The sequence below is a fragment of the Thalassophryne amazonica genome, chromosome 6, assembly GCF_902500255.1.
Source record: "Thalassophryne amazonica chromosome 6, fThaAma1.1, whole genome shotgun sequence".
NCBI lineage: Eukaryota > Metazoa > Chordata > Actinopteri > Batrachoidiformes > Batrachoididae > Thalassophryne > Thalassophryne amazonica.
The window spans coordinates 27,904,906-27,932,011 of record NC_047108.1 but is presented as its reverse complement, the minus strand read 5'-3'; the positions used below and the strand labels follow the sequence as shown (position 1 = coordinate 27,932,011).

The following is a 27,106-nucleotide window of genomic DNA, read 5'->3' as shown; positions in this document are numbered from 1 at the left end:
AATTAACCTTAGTCTGTGAAGAAGATTCCCCATTTACATGAACAAATTGTAATCTATTAGATAAATATGATTCAAACCACCGCAGCGCAGTGCCTTTAATACCTATGGCATGCCCTCATCTCTGTAATAAAATTTTATGGTCAACAGTATCAAAAGCAGCACTGAGGTCTAACAGAACAAGCACAGAGATGAGTCCACTGTCTGAGGCCATAAGAAGATCATTTGTAACCTTCACTAATGCTGTTTCTGTACTATGATGAATTCTAAAACCTGACCTGAAACTCTTCAAATAGACCATTCCTCTGCAGATGATCAGTTAGCTGTTTTACAACTACCCTTTCAAGAATTTTTGAGAGAAAAGGAAGGTTGGAGATTGGCCTATAGATTAGCTAAGATAGCTGGGTCAAGTGATGGCTTTTTAAGTAATGGTTTAATTACTGCCACCTTAAAAGCCTGTGGTACATAGCCAACTAATAAAGATAGATTGATCATATTAAAGATCAAAGCATTAATTAATGGTAGGGCTTCCTTGAGCAGCCTGGTAGGAATGGGGTCTAATAGACATGTTGATGGTTTGGAGGAACTAACTAATGAAAATACCTCAGACAGAACAATCGGAGAGAAAGAGTCTAACCAAATACCGGCATCACTGAAAGCAGCCAAAGATAACGATATGTCTTTGGGATGGTTATGAGTAATTTTTTCTCTAATAGTTAATTTTTTATTAGCAAAGAAAGTCATGAAGTCATTACTAGTTAAAGTTAAAGGAATACTTGGCTCAATAGAGCTCTGACTCTTTGTCAGCCTGGCTACAGTGCTGAAAAGAAACCTGGGGTTGTTTTATTTTTCTTCAATTAGTGATGAGTAGTAAGATGTCCTAGCTTTACGGAGGGCTTTTTTATAGAGCAACAGACTCTTTTTCCAGGCTAAGTGAAGATCTTCTAAATTAGTGAGATGCCATTTCCTCTCCAACTTACGGGTTATCTGCTTTAAGCTGCGAGTTTGTGAGTTATACCACGGAGTCAGGCACTTCTGATTTAAGGCTCTCTTTTTCAGAGGAGCTACAGCATCCAAAGTTGTCTTCAATGAGGATGTAAAACTATTGACGAGATACTCTATCTCACTCACAGAGTTTAGGTAGCTACTCTGCACTGTGTTGGTATATGGCATTAGAGAACATAAAGAAGGAATCATATCCTTAAACCTAGTTACAGCGCTTTCTGAAAGACTTCTAGTGTAATGAAACGTATTCCCCACTGCTGGGTAGTCCATCAGAGTAAATGTAAATGTTATTAAGAAATGATCAGACAGAAGGGAATTTTCAGGGAATACTGTTAAGTCTTCAATTTCCATACCATAAGTCAGAACAAGATCTAAGATATGATTAAAGTGGTGGGTGGACTCATTTACATTTTGAGCAAAGCCGATTGAGTCTAATAATAGATTAAATGCAGTGTTGAGGCTGTCATTCTCAGCATCTGTGTGGATGTTAAAATCGCCCACTATAATTATCTTATCTGAGCTAAGCACTAAGTCAGACAAATGGTCTGAAAATTCACAGAGAAACTCACAGTAACGACCAGGTGGACGATAGATAATAACAAATAAAACTGGTTTTTGGGACTTCCAATTTGGATGGACAAGACTAAGAGTCAAGCTTTCAAATGAATTAAAGCTCTGTCTGGGTTTTGGATTAATTAACAAGCTGGAATGGAAGATTGCTGCTAATCCTCCTCCTCGGCCCATGCTACGAGCGTTCTGACAGTTAGTGTGACTCGGGGGTGTTGACTCATTTAAAGTAACATATTCATCCTGCTGTAACCAGGTTTCTGTAAGGCAGAATAAATCAATATGTTGATCAATTATTATATCATTTACTAACAGGGACTTAGAAGAGAGAGACCTAATGTTTAATAAACTACATTTAACTGTTTTAGTCTGTGGTGCAGTTGAAGGTGCCATATTATTTTTTCTTTTTGAATTTTTATGCTTAAATAGATTTTTACTGGTTATTGGTGGTCTGGGAGCAGGCACCATCTCTACGGGGATGGGGTAATGAGGGGATGGCAGGGGGAGAGAAGCTGCAGAGAGGTGTGTAAGACTACAACTCTGCTTGTGCAATGCAAATGTGCAAAATACAGATGCAGTCATAAGCCCTTTTCTGTTGGGCTTGAAAAGTCACATTACATGTGCTAAATTAGCCTGTTAGCAGAATCTCCACCCAGGATTTAGTGCATTCGAGGAGACACACCTGAATTGTATATTCATGAAGGCAAACATACTAAATGAACAATACATGGTACTTTTCTCATTTGATAGATGCAAACCTCAGTGTGCACAGTTAGTAGATCAGGTTACACATTTGTTTTTGGGTAATATGGAGCTTGTTTGTGGTTTTATTACTGCAAACCATTTGTAAATCAGGTCCAAAGTGACCCTGTTGGTCCCTGATGGCACATAGCTGGAGTCCATGGTTTTACACAGATGTACTGGAACAGTGTGGCTTATTGCGTATTATATTCTTCTACACAAAGCTGGACAGAATATACTCTGATTCATACCCACTAAAAATATGTTGTGTATTGATGTTGAGATTTTGTTGGAGCTGCTGGAGATAAATGGATGCTGATGCTGGAACTGTGTGAGGATAAATGTTCAACTTTTCTGTGGAGAACAAGGAGGCATGGTTACACATATATGCCACAAAAACAAGGAATGGAGTGAGGATGGATAACTTTCCTTCTCTAGCCTTGTAAAATTCAGGACAGACAGGACACATGTTTGGACTCATTCCCAAAACAGTGGGACAGATGAAGCAGGGACTGAAAGGAATTTCAACAAACTATACTACGTGGATATCTCACAATGTGCTGTCAGCACACTGTGCAGAGATTAAGTTTTTTTTCTGTCCTGTTTGAATTCATTTGACAAAAAATCTTAGTGATTTATGTGATCATTGATTTTTTTTAAGTTACATTTGTTGACATAGGTTTACATACACCTTGGCTAATGCCATCTTTCAAATGCAGCTTTCTTTAATTACTCTTGGATGTGTTCAATAAGTCATTGTGTCTTGATTATTTCCTTACAAAGGTGTTTAAAAAGAAATAGTTATACCTAGAGATTTATGAATACTCAGCATAAACAGCATAAAAGACTCCAAAAATTAGAAGATTTGTTTTTTTGTTTTTCCTTCTGGTTGCAGCTGTGCCACTCTGAGCACGCTAGACCCTGTCAGAATTAAAGCAGAATTAATGTTGAATACCTTGATTAGTCTTGATCTTGCCTGGGAGACTGCTTGGGAACACAAACCAGCACATTTATAAATAGTATTTATGCTCAAAATAGTGCACACACCTGTTCCCACACATGAACTGGATTTCTGAAGGCAGAACATCAGGCAATTTGTGCACACATTTTTTTGGAAAACAAGTCATGTCTGATACGGTGAAGTGGAAATTAAAAAATAGAGTTCAAAGGCAGTGAAGTCCCTTGGACAAAGAAAGAAAATTTTGACCAAATATGGTGACAGTGGCCAGGGCTGGACTGGGGAAATTTTTCAGGCTTGGCATTTTTAACCAAGACCAGACCACCACCAGGTATCGAAGGGGAAAAAAATTAAGCCTGCTGTGACAGTGTCTTTTTTTTTTTTTGGTCCCTTAACCAATCAATGTGCACCAGGAGACACATACATTTTAACACTATAAAAAGCATTATGTAAAGCTCTCCCGAAATACAGTTATCATAGGCTTATCAAAAGTATGATCTATTGACAGTAGGTCACATTACTTTTTAGACATAATAAGCCGTCATTTCATTCAGCCTTTTACTTAAATTTAGAAATAGAAATTATATAAAAACATTTGTTATAGAAATACTGTAGGCTATACTATAAATAATATATCATTACTTGTGTGATACAATTCATCATATAAAGCAAGAAATGACTGGATGACTGGACCAATGACTGGATACAAAGGTTGAACTTTTGAAACTGCAATACACAAAAAGGCCACAAGATGGAGACAGTTGTCTATCTCACTACAAGCTACAAGTAACATCAAGAATTTCTTTTATTACCAATTTGTGTTGCTAATCAACTTAGAGAATGACGCTCAATTTAAATTAAAATGTTAGGTATGTGAAATTATGTCAGGACTTGGGAAAATACATTTTAGACAGGGACGCCGTTATACCATGCCACGGCACCGCAGACTGTGCAAAACAGCATACTTTGTATGACCGACGCACGACCGTCACACAAATAGAATAAAGAAATAAAGAAACAACCTGGTGGCGACAGCATGGTAGCTAGCCATGCACACCATTTGCACAGGTTACATTGCTAGGCTAGGTTACGTGACTGGCAGAGTTAGCACGAACGAAAATAATATCCAACCTTAATTCATATCTGAGTGACCCAGTTAAACAGCACTTTACTTCGGACCAGAAGATCAGAATGTCTCTCTCACACACAGATGTCTGATTTATGAACATGTTAGGTTGCTGTTCATCAATTAATAGCTGAAGTTAACCTTCACTTACCGTCATGGCCGTAGTGGTCCCCGCCTCACTTTATAGTCACCCTTTCTTGACTTCAATGAAAATATATACTTGTTTTATAAAAAGTAAAATAAAGACCTCTTTCTTGACCTCATATTTAACTGCTGACAGCACTGTAACAGTAAAATGTGTAATTTCTAACCTACATTGTTAATAAATGTAACTATTAAATTCTTTCTAACATTTTTCTAACATTTAAATTTTCTCTAAACATTTTACTTGTCGAAATTATTATTATTTTAAGTAGTATTAGTAGTTGTAGTAAAAAAAGGCTTCAAAACTGGACCTTTAATCTAGGGGTGTTGTGAGGGGGGGACATCCTTGCCCCACGCCCCCATTCCATCTAGATTCGCCCCTGCTTTGGCGTTTGAGCACAAAGAATGGATAACATTTATTTATGCAGAAAACATGACCAGATTTACAGGTCAGAAAGTTTTATTTCATTTTCACATCATGTGGTCCTCAGAAAGAGAGTTTAGGTGCATTCGAGTGGAAAATAGTGTTAGTTGTTGACACGTCGCGGAGGATCAGCTGTTTTAACGTGCAGATACGGAGTGGCTCAACTCAGCTCTAAATAAATGAGGAAAAAAGCATAAAAATGTCTTTGTAAAGCTCAGTGCAGGTGTGCTGTTATTACCGCACTTTAAGAGGTGACGACGAGTCGTAGCTGCTACAAAAAAAAAAAAAAATGCGGATGAAAAGCTCACAGCTCGCTTTATTTCGTTAAAAAAAAAAAAAAAAAAAAATCCGCAGGCCAGTAGGCCATCAGGCCAGCGGGCAAATGCCAGGTGTGCAATACTATCAGTACAGCGGTAACAGTGGCATAAATAATTCAAGTAGAATAGAATAGAATAGAATAGAATAGAATAGAATAATTCTTTATTGTCCACCGATGTGGAAAATTGTCTTTGGCTCACCAGCACAAAAAAGACAAAAAAAACAGTCATAAAACATTCATACAAACACACGAATAAAAAAAAAATAAGATACATAAAATACATGGAAGTAAAAGAAGAAATAGAATAAGACCTAGTAAGATAAATAAAACGTACAGTAAGATCTAATAAAATCAAATAAAACAGAAGTAAAGCAGTTCAGGTTTAATTTGTGGAGTGGTCACTTTTTTGAGTTCATTATGGTGACGGCATTTGGTATAAAAGATTTTTTGAAAGAATCTTTGGCCAGAGGAGCTCTGTAGCGCCTCCCAGACTTCAAGAGCTCAAACTGACAGGACAGAGGATGAGAGCTGTCTGCCAGGACTCTCTCAGCTTTCCTCCTCATCCTGTCAGTGTAAATGTGAGCCAGAGTCTTCTGGGGTTTTCCCACAATTTTCCCCACCATTTTTACAATTCTATTTAATTTGTCCTTACATTTACAACTCAAGTGACCAAACCAAACACAAAGATGAAATGTTAAAATACTCTCAATATGTGCAGAATACACAAGCTCTAAAATCTGCGGATTAACACCAAGACAACTCAATCTTCTGAGAAGACTGAGTCGCTGTGAACATTTCTTAAAGATAAAATCAGTGTTTTCAAAGAAGCTCAAGTGACTATCAAGAACTGTACCAAGATATTTAAAAGTTTCAACCGTTTCAACAAGCTGGCCATCGAGTGAAACTGGCTGCACGGTCAGTTCTTGCTTTGTGTGAAAAACAAGCTCCTTTGTCTTAGACACATTGATTTCCAGCTGGCTGTCGAGACACCAAGCTTCAAGAGCCTTAATGTGAGCGAGATAGGAGGCTTCGCCAGAGGAGTCACACTTCTGTAGCAGGCCGACTAGGGCCATGTCATCCGCGTATTTAATCAGTTTAAAGTTTGTGTCATTAACTGCAAATTTGTTTGTAAAAAGAGAGAAGAGCAGAGGTGAAAGAACGCTACCCTGTGGGCAGCCAGTGCTTATGATGAGCTCTCCTGACAGAATGTTGCTAGCACAAACTCTTTGAGGGCGACAAGACAGAAAGTCTCTGATCCAGAGCATCAGGCCCTTTTCAACATTTAAATCAGCCAGCCTTTTCAGAAGAATATGTAATTTCATAGAATTAAAAGCTGCACTGAAGTCTACAAACAAAACCCGAGCATATGCTTCAGCAAGTGAAAGCTGCTTTGAGATCATGTCCAGCAAGATCAATCCGGCATCATCAGTACCTCTGTCCCTCTTATAGGCAAACTGCAGAGGGTCTAGTTCACTGACCACTGTGGTGGTCAGGACGTCAACTAACACTCTCTCCATAGTTTTACATAATATGGAGGTTATGGCAATGGGCTGAAAATCTTCAGGTTTGCTTGCCCTGGCTTTTTTGGTATAGGCCTTATTATGGAGAATTTCCAAGATTTGGGCACTCCTGTGACAAGAAGGGAATTAAACAATCTGGAAAAGACTCCTTTTAATTGAGGAGCACAGTCTTTGAGTAGACGGGCTTTCAGGCCATCTGGGCCAGTGGCCTTGTTTGGCTTCAGTTTAGAAAGACTTTTAGCCATGTCATCCTCAGTGATGGCTGTGGGAGCTCCTGCAGGAAGATTTTTACAGATCTCATCACATTCCTGTTTATCATCCACTTTATCAAATCTACAGAAGAAACGGTTTAACTCATCAACAAAACATTGATTAATGGTTGTAAGAGCATCACATTTCTTACTGGATTTGCCCATCAGTGTATTTAGACCTTCCCAGGCTTGTTTTATATTGCCACTGAAAAATTTACTTTCTACTTTATTCTTGTACTCAATTTTTGCCTTAAATATATTCCCTCTCAGCTGTCTCCTTTTTTCCTGCATTAATTGCACATTACCAGAGCAGAAGGCTGCCTTCTTTTCATTAAGACAGATTTTCAATTGTTTGGACACCCAGGGTTTGTTATTTGGGAATATTTTCACAGTTTTAGTCCCTGACACGTTATCCTCACAGAACTTAATATAAGATGTGATGGTGTCAGTGAGTTCGTCTCCATCCAGACAGGATTCAAAGAAAATGTCCCAGTTTGTTTAATCAAAACAGTCTCTGAGTTGCTCTTTGCGTTCCTCGGACCACACCTGTACCTGCTTATTAACTGTTTTAATTCTTTTGACCACAGCTTTTTATTAAGGCAAAAGATGAATCACATTGTGGTCAGATTTTCCAAGAGGCGGTCTGCATACCGCTTTATAAGCCTCTGGGATGTTGCCATAGCAACAGTCAAGCATGCGATGCAGACGTGTAGGACAGTCTACATATTGCTGTAGAGTGGGCAGGTGGTCAGACAGACTGCAGGAGTTAAAGTCACCCAGAATGAAAACGGGCTGGTCAGCAGAGCGGGTGAGTGCATTATTATAGCTCTCTGCTATTCTTTCTCCTGCTGCGTCATCATCTGGACTGGGCACGTATACGAGAATGACAGTGATCTGTCCGAACTCCCGCGGAAGATAAAAGGGTCTAAAAGATACAGTCAGTATCTCATTGTCTGGTGTGCATACTTGCTCTCGTATGCTGTATTGAGTGGCCCAGCTGTTATCCACAAACAAACACAGACCCCCTCCGATGGATTTGTGCGCAGTGCGCGCATCCCTGTCCGCTCTGACAGCGGTGTAGCCTGACAGCCTCAGTGTATCGTGATGATCTTTAAGCCATGTTTCCGTCAAACACACAAGATTACTCTATCTAAATTCACTGTCATGCTCGGCTCTCAGCACAAGTTCATCGAGTTTATTGCTTACCGAGCGGACGTTAGACAGAGTGATGACAGGCAGTGGGAATCTGCTGCGGCGTGTCCAGAGTCGGTGCCTCACGCCTCCCCTGGAGCCACGCTTTTTCCTCTTCCCCAGACATTTAAGAGGCCGTCGGATTTCCTGACAGTCCGCAGGTAGACAAACTGAAGGAACCCCACCAGGTGAGCGAAGTGACAAAAGATGCTCTCTGGTGTAAGTAAGGAAGCTTTGCTGGCTTGTGAGGGAGCTCCCGTGCGCAAACGCTGGTAGGCAGAAAATGATCCACAGCAGTGCGATTTTCATTGCGACGATAAGGTCCAAAGTGCAAAGTGCAGTGAAGTTCTGACAGGTCACATCCACATTAAACCAATGAACTGCTTAAAAAAAATACGTTAAAACAAATTTAATAACGCTAACAGACAAACAGTGAAACAAACAGTGAGCGCAGGGTCAGCAGCAGGCCACGCCCCTGGAAGTAAACAGGAACAAGTACGCAAGCACACAGAGGCCACTTGGCTATTATAATATCATAATATAAGTACAGTGAAAATCTTGTAGACATTGAGTCAAGGAGCCTATATGCAGAATCAAGGAAAAAAAAACATTTTATGTTATGAATTGACAAATCATTGTTTGGCCTTTTCAGGGGCTTTCAGGTTGATTCAAGGAGAATTACAATTGTTTTGTATGTAGGCAGCCTTTTAAGCAGGGGTGGGCAACGAGGGCCGAGACACTGCATGTTTTCCTTGCAACCAATCACCTCAGCAGGTGGGTTGCTGATGAGCTTCTCCCTTGAACATAAACACCTGGTTGTCAATGAAATCACCTGCAGAAACACCTGAACATTAATGAAATCACCTGCTGAGATGATTGGTAGCAAGGAAAACCTGGAGTGCTTCGGCCCTTCATGGCACATGATTGCCCACCCCTGCTCTTAAGGAATCTTTATGCAAGATAAGCAAAGTTATTGAAAGGTTTTTCTGCAATAATTTGAGATCTGTAAAAAGTGACATTTTTGGCCTTTCTGGGAAGCTGCAGTGATTGAATCAGGAAGTCAACTTACCGTGACCGTTGAAACATTTTTAGGCCCGTTTCCACTGCAGGAACTTGACCTATTTCCCAGATTTCAGGAATGGACTATTAATTAGCTTTCACAGCTGTTGTGTCTCCATTGCATTGAAGAACCACCACGCTCAGTGATACCTAACATCTAATGCTAGTCATAGCTAGTAGATAAACTTGAGCCTGAATGTTAATGCAAATTCAAAGCAACAGAAAAAAAGTTTTCTTGTTAGCTATCGCCTAGTCAGAAGACAAAAGTCCGAGTAATTGATGCTTTTTTGGCTTCCCACTAACTTGTGAGGTAATGTGGATATTCCACAGAGCGCCACTCCTTCCCTTTTCTAGCAAATCGGTGCACGTATTGAAGCATCATAGTAACTTCTTTATCCATCTTTATCAATCGAACAAACTCGATAAGTATATGCAGTAGTTACGGCCATCATTGGCACCAGTTTTGAAATCAGCGTGAAATTTTTGAGCTGTTCAAAAATTTCATCCTGATTCACCAAATCATTGCTACTCTGTGGTAACTTCTGGGTGTGCTTAATCAAAGCAGCTTCAATCATGTCTGAATGCCTTTATATGGGGTAGTCCTAGTGAGTACAGCTTGAAACTTGTTTGATCATGCTCCATCTGGGTAAAAATTTAAAGCAGAAGCTACGCTTGTTGCAGTTCTGGCTGAGGGTGCAACCGATTGCAGCTCATTATTTTTGTTTTTGGGTGGTTTGCCAGGTCTGCACTTTATAAGCCAACTAGTTGCTAGGTCTGCATTTTAAAAGCCAGCCTGTCAAGAGGCAAGCCAGAGAACGGCATTTTTTCTTCCTGTTTCAATTGTAATAGAATGGAATCCTGTGGAATAGGGGCTGCAGATATGACCAGGCAGATTCAAATTTCCAGCCCTGTATATGTGTTGGCCATCTCTGTTTATTTAATCCCTTTCTACAGCACACTCAGCACAGCACAGCCACAGCACACTCAGCAAAACAACAACATGCTTAGGCTGAGGCTGTGGGTATGACCAGGCAGATTCAAATTTCCAACCCTGTATATGTGTTTGCCATCTCTGTTTATTTAATCCCTTCCTTCAGCTACTTTATGTTCTCAACTGTTAAGCACCTGGCTGTCCTGTACAACCCAGTTTGCCTTAGAGTGAAATACACCACTACCTCAACTTTGATTCATTGATATTTACATTTACTGTTACCTACCTTTTGTGTATAATTTTATTATTAATTTGATTGCAAAACACAGTCTGCATGAATTTGAAACTGCTGGCTAAGGCTAAGCGTAAATTCGGTAAGATTGTAATTCACGTCGGCAGTAATGACACCCGGTTACGCCAACTGGAGGTCACTAAAATTAACATTGAATCGGTGTGTAACTTTGCAAAAACAATGTCAGACTCTGTAGTTTTCTCTGGGCCCCTCCCCAATCGGACCGGGAGTGACATGTTTAGCCGCATGTTCTCCTTGAATTGCTGGCTGTCTGAGTGGTGTCCAAAAAATAAGGTGGGCTTCATAGATAATTGGCAAAGCTTCTGGGGAAAACCTGGTCTTGTTAGGAGAGATGGCATCCATCCCACTTTGGATGGAGCAGCTCTCATTTCTAGAAATCTGGCCAATTTTATTAAACCTTCCAAACCGTGACTACCCAGGGTGGGACCAGGATGCAGAATTGTAATCTTACACACCTCTCTGCAGCTTCTCTCCCCCTGCCATCCCCCCAATACCCCATCCCCGTAGAGACGGTGCCTGCTCCCAGACCACCAACAACCAGTAAAAATCTATTTAAGCATAAAAATTCAAAAAGAAAAAATACTATAGCACCTTCAACTGCACCACAGACTAAAACAGTTAAATGTGGTTTATTAAACATTAGGTCTCTCTCTTCTAAGTCCCTGTTAGTAAATGATATAATAATTGATCAACATATTGATTTACTCTGCCTTACAGAAACCTGGTTACAGCAGGATGAATATGTTAGTTTAAATGAGTCAACACCCCCGAGTCACACTAACTGTCAGAATGCTCGTAGCATGGGCCGAGGGGGAGGAGTAGCAGCAATCTTCCACTCCAGCTTATTAATTAATCAAAAACCCAGACAGAGCTTTAATTCATTTGAAAGCTTGACTCTTAGTCTTGTCCATCCAAATTGGAAGTCCCAAAAAAAAAACAGTTTTCTTTGTTTTTATCTATTGTCCACCTGGTCGTTACTGTGACTTTCTCTGTGAATTTTCAGACCTTTTGTCTGACTTAGTGCTTAGTTCAGATAAGATAATTATAGTGGGTGATTTTAACATCCACATAGATGCTGAGAATGACAGCCTCAACACTGCATTTAATCTATTATTAGACTCAATTGGCTTTGCTCAAAATGTAAATGAGTCCACCCACCACTTTAATCATACTTTAGATCTTGTTTTGACTTATGGTATGGAAATTGAAGACTTAACAGTATTCCCTGAAAACCCCCTTCTGTCTGATCATTTCTTAATAAGTTTTACATTTACTTTAATGAACTACCCAGCAGTGGGGAATAAGTTTCATTACAGTAGAAGTCTTTCGGAAAGCGCGGTAACTAGGTTTAAGGATATGATTCCTTCTTTGTTATGTCTCCAATGCGATATACCAACACAGTGCAGAGTAGCTATCTAAACTCCGTGAGTGAGATAGATTATCTCGTCAGTAGTTTTACATCCTCATTGAGCACAACTTTGGATGCTGTAGCTCCTCTGAAAAAGAGAGCCTTAAATCAGAAGTGCCTGACTCCGTGGTATAACTCACAAACTCGCAGCTTAAAGCAGATAACCCGTAAGTTGGAGAGGAAATGGTGTCTCACTAATTTAGAAGATCTTCACTTAGCCTGGAAAAAGAATCTGTTGCTCTATAAAAAAGCCCTCCGTAAAGCTAGGACATCGTACTACTCATGACTAATTGAAGAAAATAAGAACAACCCCAGGTTTCTTTTCAGCACTGTAGCCAGGCTGACAAAGGGTCAGAGCTCTATTGAGCCGAGTATTCCTTTAACTTTAACTAGTAATGACTTCATGACTTTCTTTGCTAATAAAATTTTAACTATTAGAGAAAAAATTACTCATAACCATCCCAAAGACATATTATCTTTGGCTGCTTTCAGTATGCAGGTATGTGGTTAGACCCTTTCTCTCCGATTTTTCTGTCTGAGTTATTTTCATTAGTTACTTCCTCCAAACCATCAACATGTCTATTAGACCCCATTCCTACCAGGCTGCTCAAGGAAGCCCTACCATTAATTAATGCTTCGATCTTAAATATGATCAATCTATCTTTATTAGTTGGCTATGTACCACAGGCTTTTAAGGTGGCAGTAATTAAACCATTACTTAAAAAGCCATCACTTGACCCAGCTATCTTAGCTAATTATAGGCCAATCTCCAACCTTCCTTTTCTCTCAAAAATTCTTGAAAGGGTAGTTGTAAAACAGCTAACTGATCATCTGCAGAGGAATGGTCTATTTGAAGAGTTTCAGTCAGGTTTTAGAATTCATCATAGTACAGAAACAGCATTAGTGAAGGTTACAAATGATCTTCTTATGGCCTCAGACAGTGGACTCATCTCTGTGCTTGTCCTGTTAGACCTCAGTGCTGCTTTTGATACTGTTGACCATAAATTTTATTGCAGAGATTAGAGCATGCCAAGGCACTGCACTGCGGTGGTTTGAATCATATTTATCTAATAGATTACAATTTGTTCATGTAAATGGGGAGACTTCTTCACAGACTAAGGTTAATTATGGAGTTCCACAAGGTTCTGTGCTAGGACCAATTTTATTCACTTTATACATGCTTCCTTTAGGCAGTATTATTAGAAAGCACTGCTTAAATTTTCATTGTTACGCAGATGATACCCAGCTTTATCTATCCATGAAGCCAGAGGACACACACCAATTAGTTAAACTGCAGGAATGTCTTACAGACATAAAGACATGGATGACCTCTAATTTCCTGCTTTTAAATTCAGATAAAACTGAAGTTATTGTACTTGGCCCCACAAATCTTAGAAACATGGTGTCTAACCAGATCCTTACCACATAAAATCCTTAGAAGATTGCCTTGCAGCAGTGAGAAGTTGGATGTCTAGAAACGTCCTACTTTTAAACTCTGATAAGACTGAAATGATGGTTCTTGGTCCAGTAAGACATCGGCATCAATTTGACCAGTTAACGCTCAGCCTAGGGTTGTGTGTCATACATCACACTGAATTGTTTAATGCTGGCAAATTATACAGTATTTTTTGTCTTTCTGATGCCTGATTCTGTTTTTTCTCTCTGTTTAAGGTGCAGCTCCATCCAGAGATGGGAGTTGTATTTGTGTTGGCGACCCTCCTGTCCTGTGCGCCAATAGCATTTCTTGTATATTCGTCCGTGAATTGTTCTGTGAATTGTTCTGTAATTTATGTTTGTAGCATGGCCCAAGCAGAGGGTCACCCCTTTGAGTCAGGTCTGCTTGAGGTTTAAATTCAGATAAAACTGAAGTTATTGTACTTGGACCCACAAATCTTAGAAACGTGGTGTCTAAGCAGGTCCTTACTCTGGATGGCATTACCCTGACCTCTAGTAATACTGTGAGAAATTTTGGAGTCATTTTTGATCAGGATATGTCATTCAATGTGCATATTAAGCAAATATGTAGGACTGCTTTTTTTGCATTTGTGCAATAGCTCTAAAATTAGAAAGGTCTTGTCTCAGAGTGATGCTGAAAAACTAATTCATGCATTTATTTCCTCTAGGCTGGACTATTGTAATTCATTATTATCAGGTTGTCCTAAAAGTTCCCTGAAAAGCCTTCAGTTAATTCAAAATGCTGCAGCTAGAGTACTGATGGGGACTAGAAGGAGAGAGCATATTTTACCCATATTAGCCTCTCTCCATTGGCTTCCTGTTAATTCTAGAATAGAATTTAAAATTCTTCTTCTTACTTATAAGGTTTTGAATAATCAGGTCCCATCTTATCTCAGGGACCTCTTAGTACCATATCACCCCAATAGAGCGCTTTGCTTTCAGACTGCAGGCTTACTTGTAGTTCCTAGGGTTTTTAAGAGTAGAATGGGAGGCAGAGCCTTCAGCTTTCAGGCTCCTCTCCTGTGGAACCAGCTCCCAATTCAGATCAGGGAGACAGACACCCTCTCTACTTTTAAGATTAGGCTTAAAACTTTCCTTTTTGCTAAAGCTTATAGTTAGGGCTGGATCAGGTGACCCTGAACCATCCCTTAGTTATGCTGCTATAGACTTAGACTGCTGGGGGGTTTCCCATGATGCACTGAGTGTTTCTTACTCTTTTTGCTCTGTATGCACCACTCTGCATTTAATCACTAGTGACTGATCTCTGCTCTCTTCCATAGCACGTCTTTTTCCTGATTCTCTCCCCTCAGCCCCAACCAGTCCCAGCAGAAGACTGCCCCTCCCTGAGCCTGGTTCTGCTGGAGGTTTCCTCCTATTAAAAAGGAGTTTTTCCTTCCCACTGTCACGAAGTGCTTGCTCATAGGGGGTCGTTTTGACCGTTGGGGTTTTTCTGTAATTATTGTATGGCTTTTGCCTTGCAATATAAAGCGCCTTGGGGCAACTGTTGTTGTGATTTGGCGCTATATAAATAAAATTGATTTGATTTGATTTATAGTTCTGCTGCACAAACTTTAGCCCATTAACTATTATATTTATAAAACATCAGCATTACAAAAATAAATGTTAGACAATTGCTTTGATTAAAATGATTGGCATTTGGCTTATGTCTAAAACAGGTTAACCCGGGCAGCGCTGGGTACCCAGCTAGTTTTAGATATTTTTGAGTGAGTGGATGTAGGAAATGCTTCTTGATGGCAATCCTCTCCACTGTAACATCCATAAAGTATTTTTTTTTACACCCATCATGGAAAATCCACAAAAAAGCCAGTATCTTTTGTGGTCATGTCACCAATGTATCTGGTGACATGACCACTGTGGCACTGTATTCTGTTGGTTTTGCGGTCTGAGGCACTTTTATTGTGATGATTGGTCAGTTGCTTGCAGCCCTACTTCCACTTTTCTCTCTGAACTTTTACAACCCCAATTCCAATGAAGTTGGGACGCTGTGAAAAATGTAAATAAAAACAGAATACAATGATTTGCAAATCCTCTTCAACCTATATTCAATTAAATACACCACAAAGACAAGATATTTAATGTTCAAACTGATAAACTTTATTGTTTGTGTGCAAATATTTGCTCATTTTGAAATGGATGCCTGCAACACATTTCAAAAAAGCTGGGACAGTGGTATGTTGACCACTGTGTTACATCACCTTTCCTTCTAACAACACTCAATAAGCATTGGGGAACTGAGGACTCTAAGGAATAGTGTGACAGCGGTCAGATGCGCAGTAGGAATGACAGACTCATTCAAGGTGAAGGTGGGATTACACCAAGGATCAGCTCTGAGTCCTTTCTTGTTTGCAATGGTGATGGACAGGTTGACAGATGAGATCAGACAGGAGTCCCCATGGACTATGATGTTTGCAGATGACATTGTGATCTGTAGTGAGAGTAGAGAGCAAGTTGAGTCTGTTGGGTATTTTCTCCTCCAAACATTCTTAAAACCTTTGATAAGACAAACAGAGTCAAGAAACACCAGTGAGACAGAAAGTCAAATTAATCACGCGCGGAGTGCGGCCAGGCTGTACACCAAGGCTACACTAAAGTCTGGCCTGTGCTCCCGCTCTTTTTATTAGAGATGCCCTCATTACATCATAAAACTTGTCCTAAGGGGGGGGGGGGGACAATGCGAGACAAGTTTCTTCCCGTAACATAAACACATACGTCAATAAGCGCAGCTGTAAGGAAAAACAGTTTCTTTCTTTTACTCTTATCGTCGGAGGTCAGCACATCTCGTTCGTCTGTTGCAGTTATCAGCTGTTGTGCATCTGCCTGGAGTGTCCTGGTCTTCACGCTAAGCATCACATCACAACAGTCAAAACAACCTTCAGGTCTATTACTCCCAGTTCATGACTGACCCCGTCATGCTTCACTCCCAGTCATTAGCGGCTACAAAAACAAGTTGTATAATAATAATAATAAGTACATCCAGCTCCTCATTCCCAGTTCAGATTGACCCCAGCATGCTAAAACAAGGTTGAATAACACGTACATTCTCGGGGTCAGGGGCAAACAGCACAACACCGTTCTCATCAGAAAGAAGACAAAAGGTACAAATGTTTAACAGTGATAACATATATATAAAATCTTAACATTCCCCTCCTGTTTATCACCTGTTAAACATACAGTAGTAGTTATCACCTAGCTTAGCACTTCTTTTTGAGATTTTCACTAAGAGGTTCATCATGGTATGTTCTATAGGCTTACACCCCAGAGGTGATGTCATCATTGTCACCATCATCGGTGTCTGGGTCATCATACTTCCATTGGTCTGGGTACAGGTCATGGGAGTCATCGTCCTCCTCGGTGTCGTCTTGCCCCAGGAGTGGATATGATGCTGGTCCCCCTCCTGGTCCTGGACTTATTGCTATGGTTATCATTCTATTTACAAGGCCTCGGAGACATGGAATACAACAACATCCACACAATGTTAGAATTGCAGCAAATACTGCTATAGACACTAATAGTGAAGAAATCAAAGACCGCCATCTTCCCATCCCTTCCAGCCACCAATCCCAGCCTTCGGTGTTTACTCCACTGTGCTCTTTCATCTTCCTGTTCAACGTTCTCAGCCCGTCAATGGCTTGAGTGAGACTGCCGTCTGCAGCCGTGTTGTTGGGAATGAATGTGCAGCATTGTTCTCCGAACATGGCACAAACACCTCCTTTCTCCGCCAACAACATATCCAGAGCAATACGATTCTGGAAGGCCATAAGGGACGTGGCTTCTAACTGTGAATGGACAGCCTTAAATCCTTCCTCAGTCCAATTTCCTAATTTCTGTACATTGTAGTGGATGTAGTTTATTCTGTCCACGTTTTTATTAATTGAACACCACCAACAGATGGAAGATTCGAATCCAGCTGCTATTTGATCAACCAGTTTATACTCATCAGGCACTCCTCTGGGGACTCCTATTGCGTCAATATATGTTGGATTTCCTACTCCTTTCCACTCTCTTTTTACTCTATGTCTGGCTATGCCTGTCTGCCAATCTTCAGGAATAAGAGAGGCTGCATATGTCGTAACGTCTTCAGGGGTCATGGGTATGGCTTTAACTGGTAACAATAATGATATTAATGCACAATAACCTGACACATTTCGTGGCAGTCTGTCAAAGATTCTGTTATCACCACACCACCACCATACATCACTCCTACCGACAGGTTTGAATGTGGGAGTACTATGGACCACATTCTTACACCAGGCAGTGTGGCTTAAGCTACCCAAAGTCTTACTTGTCCCTGTCAAGTGTACACATGTATGGTTAGCATGCCCAACTTTGCTTGAAAATAAAGGTTTGATCTTAGTCAATTTCGTCAATGGATAGATCTTGTCCCACTTAGAACATTTGTTGTTTGCTGCAATGTATGTCTGTGTCATAACCGTCAGCAGACAGTCTTTGGGTAATGCTGCCGGTATTACCTGTAATATAGGTCTGGGTCCCATACATAAGACACAGTCCTTCTTTGCTGCTAGTCCTGCTTGTTCTGCCATTAAAAGCCAATTGTTATTTTGTCCACTAATTCCTGTAGTTACTAGGAACCAGTCATCTGCCTTCATGTCTTTTGTGCCTTGTACGGACATCCCCTTTGCTTGTATGGGCACCCCCTTTGCTTGTATGGGCACCCCCTTTGACGTACTTAATTCGGTCAATATTGGTTGCTGTACTCTATCTGTTTCACAGAGGAAAAAATGGAAATACGGATCTTTTCCTTGTTTGTATACCCAAAGGAGGAACAACCAACAGTCTCCCTCTATATCAGGTGGGAATATGGTTCCTTTTTCTGTGGTATTCACCACTATAGACAGTTTATCATCTGTTTGATACATTTTGAGAATTTGACTCTGGTACTTAGCCCACTCGGTTTGTGCCCATCTTGGTGTCCATCTACTCCATTCATCGGCTACCAATGTTTCCCATCTCTTATCTTGTTGATCATTGGTCATATACCATGAGAAACTATTTCCGTAATTAGTCCCTCTGTCACCATCCCCACCATCCCATATTCCATGGGTAAGAGCACTATATGGTACAGAGATGACCACAGAAGCTTTTCTAGGAATGCAGGCTTGTATACCAAATCGGTACGCATTGTTCCTATCACAGCTATGTACTGTGGCATTTATTATCGGACTGGGGTCTTCGTTACTTCTTTTTGGTCTCTGCAATCTGCGGAGGTGATCCTTATTATCATGTCCCGTGCTTATGGCTTTTAATAATAAGCCCAATCCGAAAAAGAAAAGTAGCATAACAAGGACTGTCCATGGGGTCCAGAAACCCTCGTTCTTTTGTTTTTTTTCTTTCGCCATTTCTGCACACTACAGCACACCTATGTTCAGAACAGTGGCTTCTTAATGTCTTCTGCTAGCTTTCGTGTCTAACCTGGATCTTAACACCAAGCTGACACACTATTACTAGTCTTGTCCTACTGTTCTTACTGTTTGTCTGTGTCTGCAGAAATGACTTTCTTACAGTGAGTCAAATGAATCCATGTACTTCTTTCCCCAATTTTCAAGGCTGTGGGTGTTGTGAGTAGTACTTGATGGGGCCCTTCCCATTTAGGTGAATGCCAGTGTTTTCTCTTGATGCTTCTTATCAACACCCAGTCTCCAGGTACCACTTTAGGGTCCTCCTGTGGAGAAATGGGATCATCAGTGTTTGGAACTCTCCCTCGTTGTCCTTCTAACATTTTTCTCATGTAATCCGCCAAATTGGCTTCCTCAGGTACATCCCAAATTTGCCCATAATATGGCAATCGATATTTTCTGCCAAACAATGTTTCATACGGTGTCAACCCCATGGTACTAGTTATGTTTATATACATTTTACCAAATCTACACAATGTGTCCATGGTCTGCCTGTTTCCTCCATTGTCTTTCTAAGTCTGTTTTTTACTGTTCATTCATCCTTTCCACTAATCCGGCGCTTTGTGGATGATAAGCACAATGATTTTTGAGATTGACCTGTAGCGCTTCTCCGACGTATTGCACTATTGTATTAACAAAATGCGCTCCATTATCTGAATAGACTGTTTCTGGTATTCCAAATCGTGGAATGATGTCTTTGCACAATGCCTTAGCCACTGTAAGTGCATCTGCATGTTTGTAGGGAACAATTCTACCCATTTTGGAGAAGGCATCAATTATGACTAAACAAAATTCCTTCCCTTCATGTTTACTCAGCTGTATATAATCCATATGAATCACTTGAAAGGGATATTGTGGTGTTGGAAATTGCCTCTTTGGGGTCTCAAATTGCCTTGTGAGTTGTGTTTTGCACATATCATGCATGCTCTACAATGCTGTTTTGCATATGCATCGAACCCATAAAGACAAAAAATAGATTGCAATTGCGATATCATACCCCCTGATGAGACATGCGTCACGCCATGGCTCATAATAGCTGCCCATTTAAACATATTTTTTGGCAATATGGGTTTCTTTGTGGTCATACGTACAAATCATTTGCATACGTAGCCCCTTTAGCTATCCACATTTGTTTTTCTCTGTCAGTTGCCTGCTGTTGCATGTCAGCAAGCAGTGTATGACCTAAATGCAAATCTGGAGTAGTGTCCTGTACAACAAAAATAGAAGAAGCTGCTGCTGCCTCTTTTGCTGCTCTGTCAGCAAAATCATGTCCTTTTGAAATACTGTCAGAGCCTTTGGTGTGAGCCGCACATTTGCATATAGCAATTTGTTTAGGCAATTTCACAGCCTTCAGTAGTGCAGTTAGGAGTGTGGCATGAGTCACTGGCTTTCCAGATGATGTCACCATTCCACGCTCTTCCCACAGTTTTGCAAACACATGCACTGTGCTGAAAGCGTACTGGCTGTCTGTATAAATTGTTACAGCCGTACCTTTAAACAGATAGCAAGCTGCAGTTAAAGCAACTAATTCAGCTGCTTGTGCTGAAAATGACGATGGCAATGAAGCAGAATCCAATACTTCTGAATTTGTGACAACAGCATATCCAGATTGTGTTTGTCCGTAAGCATTTTTAGTGGAAGAACCATCCACATACACAATTGTACTGTTTGGGATGGGTGTGTCCTGGAGGTCTGGGCGTGCTTTCGTACAGACCGTAGCTACATCAAGACAATTGTGCGGCTCACCATCCTCAGGTAAAGGTATCAATGTGGATGGATTCAATGTTGTACAGCGCTCTACCGTAAGATGTGGTTGTGATAATAGCAAGGACATACACGAAAGATGTCTTGCTGGGGACAAAAGGCTCATGTTTGTCTGCAACAGAAGTGCAGAAACTGCATGTGGAACTTTCAGTGTCAACTGATGGAATAGAACAACATTACTGCTACTTTGAACAGCCATAGAGGCTGCAATAACAGCCTGTACACATGGTGGTAAAGCACTTGCTACTGCATCCAATTTAGATGAGTAGTAGGCAACTGGCCTCAATTTTGAGCCATATACTTGAACCAAAACACTAGTCATGAACTTATTCTTACAATCAACTGTTTGAATGAATGGTTTACTATAATCTGGTAGTGCCAAAACTGTGGATGACACTAATGTTTGTTTTACTTTTACAAAAGCTTCCTCAGCTTCTTTGTTCCATTCCAACACGGTTGACATTGAAATATCATCCTTGTACATCAAATCAGAAAGTGGACTAGTCAATTCTGCATAGCAGGGAATCCATGCCCTGCAGTAATTAGTCAGTCCAAGAAATGACATCATCTGCTTTTTGGTTTGTGGTTTTGGAGCGTGCAAAATTGCTTCCTTCCTGTCAGACAGGATAGTACGCCCTGTGGCTGATAATTCATGTCCTAAATATTTTACTTTATCACTACACAACTGAACTTTGTTTTTACTATCTTTGTGGCCATTATCAAATAAGAAACATAATAATGCTACTGTGTCAGTTATGCAGTTTTCTCGTGTGTCAGAGGCAATCAAAATGTCATCAACATACACTAATAGTTGGCTATCTGCCGGTGGAACGAAATTGGCTAACATGCTGACATGACTTGAGAATAAATAGTTGGACTCTCTGCGTAACCCTGCGGTAATCTGGTGAATGTATATCGTTGTCCTTTAAAGGTAAAAGCAAACCAGAATTGACTATCTGGATGTACTGGCACAGAGAAAAATGCATTACTTATGTCAATTACTGAGAAACTATTAGAATTTGGTCTCAGCGAATTTAACAAGGTGTGTGGATCTGGGACACATGGTGCTCTTTTAATCACAGCAGCATTTACTGCCTGCAGATCTTGAATCATTCTCCACCCTACTGAGGGCGGAGCCTTTTTTACGGGAAATATGGGTGTGTTACATGGTGAATCTGGACATGGCACTATTACTCCTGCTGTTAATAAATTCTCTACTACTGGCCTGATTCCGTCAATTGCATCAGGTTTCAATGGATACTGTCTTACACATGGTCTGTATTCTGTTTTTGGTCTTATAACTACAGGTTGTGCATTTTTTATCAGTCCTACGTCTGAAGGACCTGTTGTCCACAATCCTGATGGTACAGAAGAGAGAAGATCATCCTCTTCAGGACTCAACTGAAACACTCAGGATTGTGAAGTGGACACATCAATGTGTGTTCCAGCTGTCAGCACCAATGAGACATTAACTGTCACTTTATACAATTTAGTTGATGGACTGAACTCCGTTCGTGGTCCAACTCTGCTCCAATCAGTGGCTGACAAAGCTGTTATGACTGTCAGTCCCAATTCTTGCCATTCCGTCAAATATGGCTTACAAAGTGACACATGTAATGGCATACCTGTAAATCTCAATTTTAAAATGTCTTCAGTGGCACCTGTCACTGTTATGACAGCTGTTTAGTTGCCATCATGAATCAAATCGGTCATTGTCAACTTCACAGGTGAAACGTTTTTCAATTTGTTTTCATAGTCACCATCCGGACTTGGAGGATCTTTATGCCACATTGTGACATGCAGGTCAGGTGGTGACATCTTTTGTTCAGGATTTTTTAGTAGGGCTGTCGCTTGCAAGACGACATCTTTACCCCATCCTGCAGCATCTTCTTCCGAAATGTCAAATGTATAGTAATAGTGGAATGTGGGGTCATCGCTTTCTTCTCTTACCATGTTAACGTCTCCTGTGCGTTCAACAACTAATTTCCCTTGTTCCACAATTATGGACAAGCCCAATGCAGTCAATCCGTCTCATCCTAAAAGGTTAACTGGACATTGTGGCATGTTCAACACTGACATAGTACATGTCAGGCCAAATGGATCTGTCAACGTTATGGGTTTAGTGATAGGGACGTCTGATGTTTGTCCATTTGCAGAGCGAACCCTAAAGATTTCGTTGCTTAATCGATGGACAGGTATGTTGTCATTACATGTGGTTCTACATGCTCCTGTATCACAACGGAATGTCACTGGTCGTCCATTTACCAACAAAGTCACTTCTGGTTTTGGTACCGGATTTCCCAGTAAGGCACACAGATCCATATCAGAATCAGACTGCCTATCTGATGTGGAATCATGGATTATGGATTCTAGTCATTGTGGATACTGTGGCTGTGGAGGATTATTCCGTTGTGGAATTCCTCCTGCTGCTCCCTCAGTAGGTGGATTCGGACAATTTCTATACATATGTCCCTCTCTCCCACAGTTCCAACAAATCAGGGGACCACGTGGTGGCCCTCCCTGTCTGTGCTGCTGTTGTGGTTGCCATGGTCCTTGACGTTGTGGCTGTCCACCTTGTCTGTTTTGCCATGGCTTTTGGGGGCGTTTGCACTGCTTCTGCTGTCTTAAGTTACCCTGTTGGTAATATATTTCATCATCTCCGTGTGCTACATACACTCCTTTGTTGCTGTTTCCTGTCTTTTTCTGCTTTAAGACTCCTTCTGCATGACAGCAGTGTGTATGTGTTTCTTCCAATGTGCCTGTAGGCAATCCAATCCAATGTTTCTGTATCAAGCTTTTATATCCTTATTGGAATGTTGGATCAGAGCGTTTTTCAATTGTTGTTCATACACTGGTGTTCCTGGCAATATGCCACTATGGACCCTAAATACACTCTCAAATCTGCATCTAAACTCTGTCCATGGTTCTCCTTCTTTCTGTGTTGTCCTGGTAATTTCAGTGTAATTTATTTTTGGTCCTAACACACCTTTTGCTCGTGTAATCATAGCTTCCACTCTTGTTTTCAAGACTAGATCATCATGTGGCAACGGTACGCCATCCTGGTCTGCAGGATTCCAGTCTCCGCGTATCTGACCCCATTTAGGGCCACATGCTTTCATCCACACCTGTTGGACTTCAGGTCCACTAAGGTGGTAAGAATTTCTAATGTTTTCTATATCCTGCATAAATCCCTCAATATCGACATGTGGCGATGGTATCATGTCGACTGCTGCTTTGATATCATCAGCATTCCATGTTCGATATACGAGCATGGTTGATCGCTGTCCTGCTGTTCCTGCACGAGGATTGGTACTTCTATCATAGGATAGGCACCTCCCTGGTCACTGTGTTCCACCATGGGAGGGGCTGTGGGCACTTTCGCGTGACTGCGTGTTTCTGGTTTATCTGGTTTTTCTGGTTTTTCTGGTTTTTCACTTTTTACCTTAGGTTTTACTGCCAAATCATACTGTGGTGGCGGTACATCGTCATCCTCTGGTAGAGGAGATAAAGGTGTTGTTGTCACCGACGATCCAGCCGGCGGTGGTTGTTGAGGCTGTTCTGGTTCTCTGTGCTGAATTATCACATCCTCTTCTGCCTTACCTACAGCTTTCTTTTTCCTTGCTTTCTCTAATCATCGCTTCTCTGCTCCCTTCTGTCTGTTCTCTGCTTCCTCCTCCCAAAATGCCACTAAATCTGCCCCTACTTTCTGCATCTTTTTCTCATCACCTTTATGTTTCTGTTCTAACTCCTTCTTAGCTTCTGTATGCTGATCAGGTTCAGTCGTCCGTCAAAGTCATGTTTATTTATCCAGGTCTCCAATTTCTTTGTTGCTTTTGGATTTTTTGCTTCCATAAATTTCCAGTCGTCAGTTGATAAATTTTCCTTATTTTTAGACGTCTTACCCCCCATTTTTATTATCCCTTGTTATAATTTGGACTTCAGACGGGGGCACACCTAGGGTGTTCTAAATCTGAAGTTTTCACACTTTCTTGGACGTGACAATTAATTTGCCGTCGTGTGGTTGATTCCTTTCACCTCCCCGTAGGAAGCGGAATCACTTGCCTTCGCATCCACACACGGTTGTCACTAACGTTGTCCAAAGTATTACACTTTCACACAGTTATTTACACTTACACAAAACACTATTTACACATAGAAACACTTTTAATAATCGTACGCGTATTCTTAGCCCAGCGGAGCTCGCCCTCCCGTGAAATTTAACTAATGTCCTGCATTAGGGGACTCCGCCGTCCCTGCCGAATTTAACTGCTTTTTTACAGTGCACGTATTTCTACCCGGGATTTCCTTTACGTATTAAAACAGAGGAGTCCGTATCCTCCTTCCGGAATTTAACTACGGGCGTCCCTCGCAACCGTAGAGGAGTCCGCCCTCCTCGCGGATTTTAACTGCTTTGCATTAACAGACGATTCCACGCCATCGCTTACGGAGTTTAACTGTTTTATGTGATCACTTTTATCCCCTACCGGTACGCGTATATAAACAGAGGAGTCCGCACCCTCCTTACAGAGTTTAACTGTGTTTCATTAACAGACGATTCTGTATCATCGCTTGCGGAACTTAACTGTTTTATGTGATCTGATCACCACTCACTCAGTACTGTTTACAAAGAAATTTTACTCACTGACTCGACTTCCTGTCTGTCTTCTTTGGGAAAATCTCGTCAACCAGACGATGCCAACGGTGGTCGACAATTGCAGACACGATCAATCGATCAGACCTTGGCCAAGGATTTACGTCTGGACTTGGCGACCCCCGCCGGACACCTCCGGTGTTGTTGAGATCCCGGATGTAGCCCCCAGTCAATGTTGGGTATTTTCTCCTCCAAACATTCTTAAAACCTTGATAAGACAAACAGAGTCAAGAACACCAGTGAGACAGAAAGTCAATTAATCACGCGCGGGAGTGCGGCCAGGCTGTACACCAAGGCTACACTAAAGTCTGGCCTGTGCTCCCGCTCTTTTTATTAGAGATGCCCTCATTACATCATAAAACTTGTCCTAAGGGGGGGGGGACAACGCCGAGACAAGTTTCTTCCCGTAACATAAAACACATACGTCAATAAGCGCAGCTGTAAGGAAAAACAGTTTCTTTCTTTACTCTTATCGTCGGAGGTCAGCACATCTCGTTCGTCTGTTGCAGTTATCAGCTGTTGTGCATCTGCCTGGAGTGTCCTGGTCTTCACGCTAAGCATCACATCACAACAGTCAAAACAACCTTCAGGTCTATTACTCCCCAGTTCATGACTGACCCCGTCATGCTTCACTCCCAGTCGTAGTGGCTACAAAACAAGTTGTATAATAATAATAATAAGTACATCCAGCTCCTCATTCCCAGTTCAGATTGACCCCAGCATGCTAAAACAAGGTTGAATAACACGTACATTCTCGGGGTCAGGGGCAAACAGCACAACACCGTTCTCAATCAGAGAAGAAGACAAAAGGTACAAATGTTTAACAGTGATAACATATATATAAAATCTTTAACAGAGTCTAGTCTGGAGAGGTGGAGATACGCTTTGGAGAGCAGGTGAATGAAAGTCAGTAGGAGCAAGACTGAGTACATGTGTGTGAATTGGAGGGAACCCAGTGGAATAGGGTGGTTACAAGGAGCAGAAATGGTGAAAGTAGATGAGTTTAAATACTTGGGGTCAACTGTCCAAAGTAATGGACAGTGTGGTAGAGAGCTGAAGAAGAGAATGCAGACAGGGTCGAGTGGATGGAGAAAGTGGCAGGAGTGATTTGTGACTGAAGAATATCTGCCAGAGTGAAGGGGGAAAGTCTATAAGACAGTAGTGAGTCCAGCTATTGTATGGCTTAGAGGTGGTGGCACTAACAAAAGACAGGAGGAAGAGCTGGAGGTGACAGAGCTGAAGATGTTGAGATTTTCTTTGGAATGGCAAGAATAGATAGGATTAGGAATGAACATATCAGAGGAGCAGCTCAGGTGGGACAGTTTGGAGGACAAAGTCAGAGAGTCAAGATTGAGATTGTTTGGACATGTGCAGAGGAGGGACCCAGGGCATATAGGAGAAGGATGCTGAGGATGGAGCCATCGGGCAGGAGGAGAAGAAGGAGGCCAAAGATTTACGGATGTGCTGAGGGAGGACATGCAGGTGGTTGGTGTGATAGAGGGGGATTCAGAGGACATGTGAGATGGAAATGATTGATCTGCTGTCGACCCCTAATGGGATGAGACGAAAGAAAAAGAAGAAGAAAAAAAAACCTAGACGAAATGTCTGGACAGCCACTCATGGACTCATGGCAGAAAGATGTCCAGAAGCTGTGTCTCATCAATAGTATTGTCCCCACCAGTTCTACTGTCCTCCGGTTCTACTCGTAATGTACTGTACTACCTTTTTCTTAAGTGGTGATATTTTTTCCCACTCGATCCCTTAAACCACTTCAGAAGGTTTGAAGTAGCTGAATATTTTGCTGTGAAACATGCAGTAATTAACAATTCTGCACACACACACACACA

The 27,106-nt window shown here is 41.2% G+C and overlaps 1 long non-coding RNA gene across 1 annotated transcript; it reads left to right on the top strand.

The window, feature by feature from the left end:
• The first annotated feature begins 5,650 nt into the window (after window positions 1–5,650).
• LOC117511981 lies at window positions 5,651–26,542 on the top strand. Its single transcript, XR_004561171.1, has 3 exons — window positions 5,651–5,661; window positions 18,717–18,720; window positions 26,394–26,542. It is a non-coding gene; the product is annotated as an uncharacterized LOC117511981 (long non-coding RNA).
• Window positions 26,543–27,106: the final 564 nt, after the last annotated feature.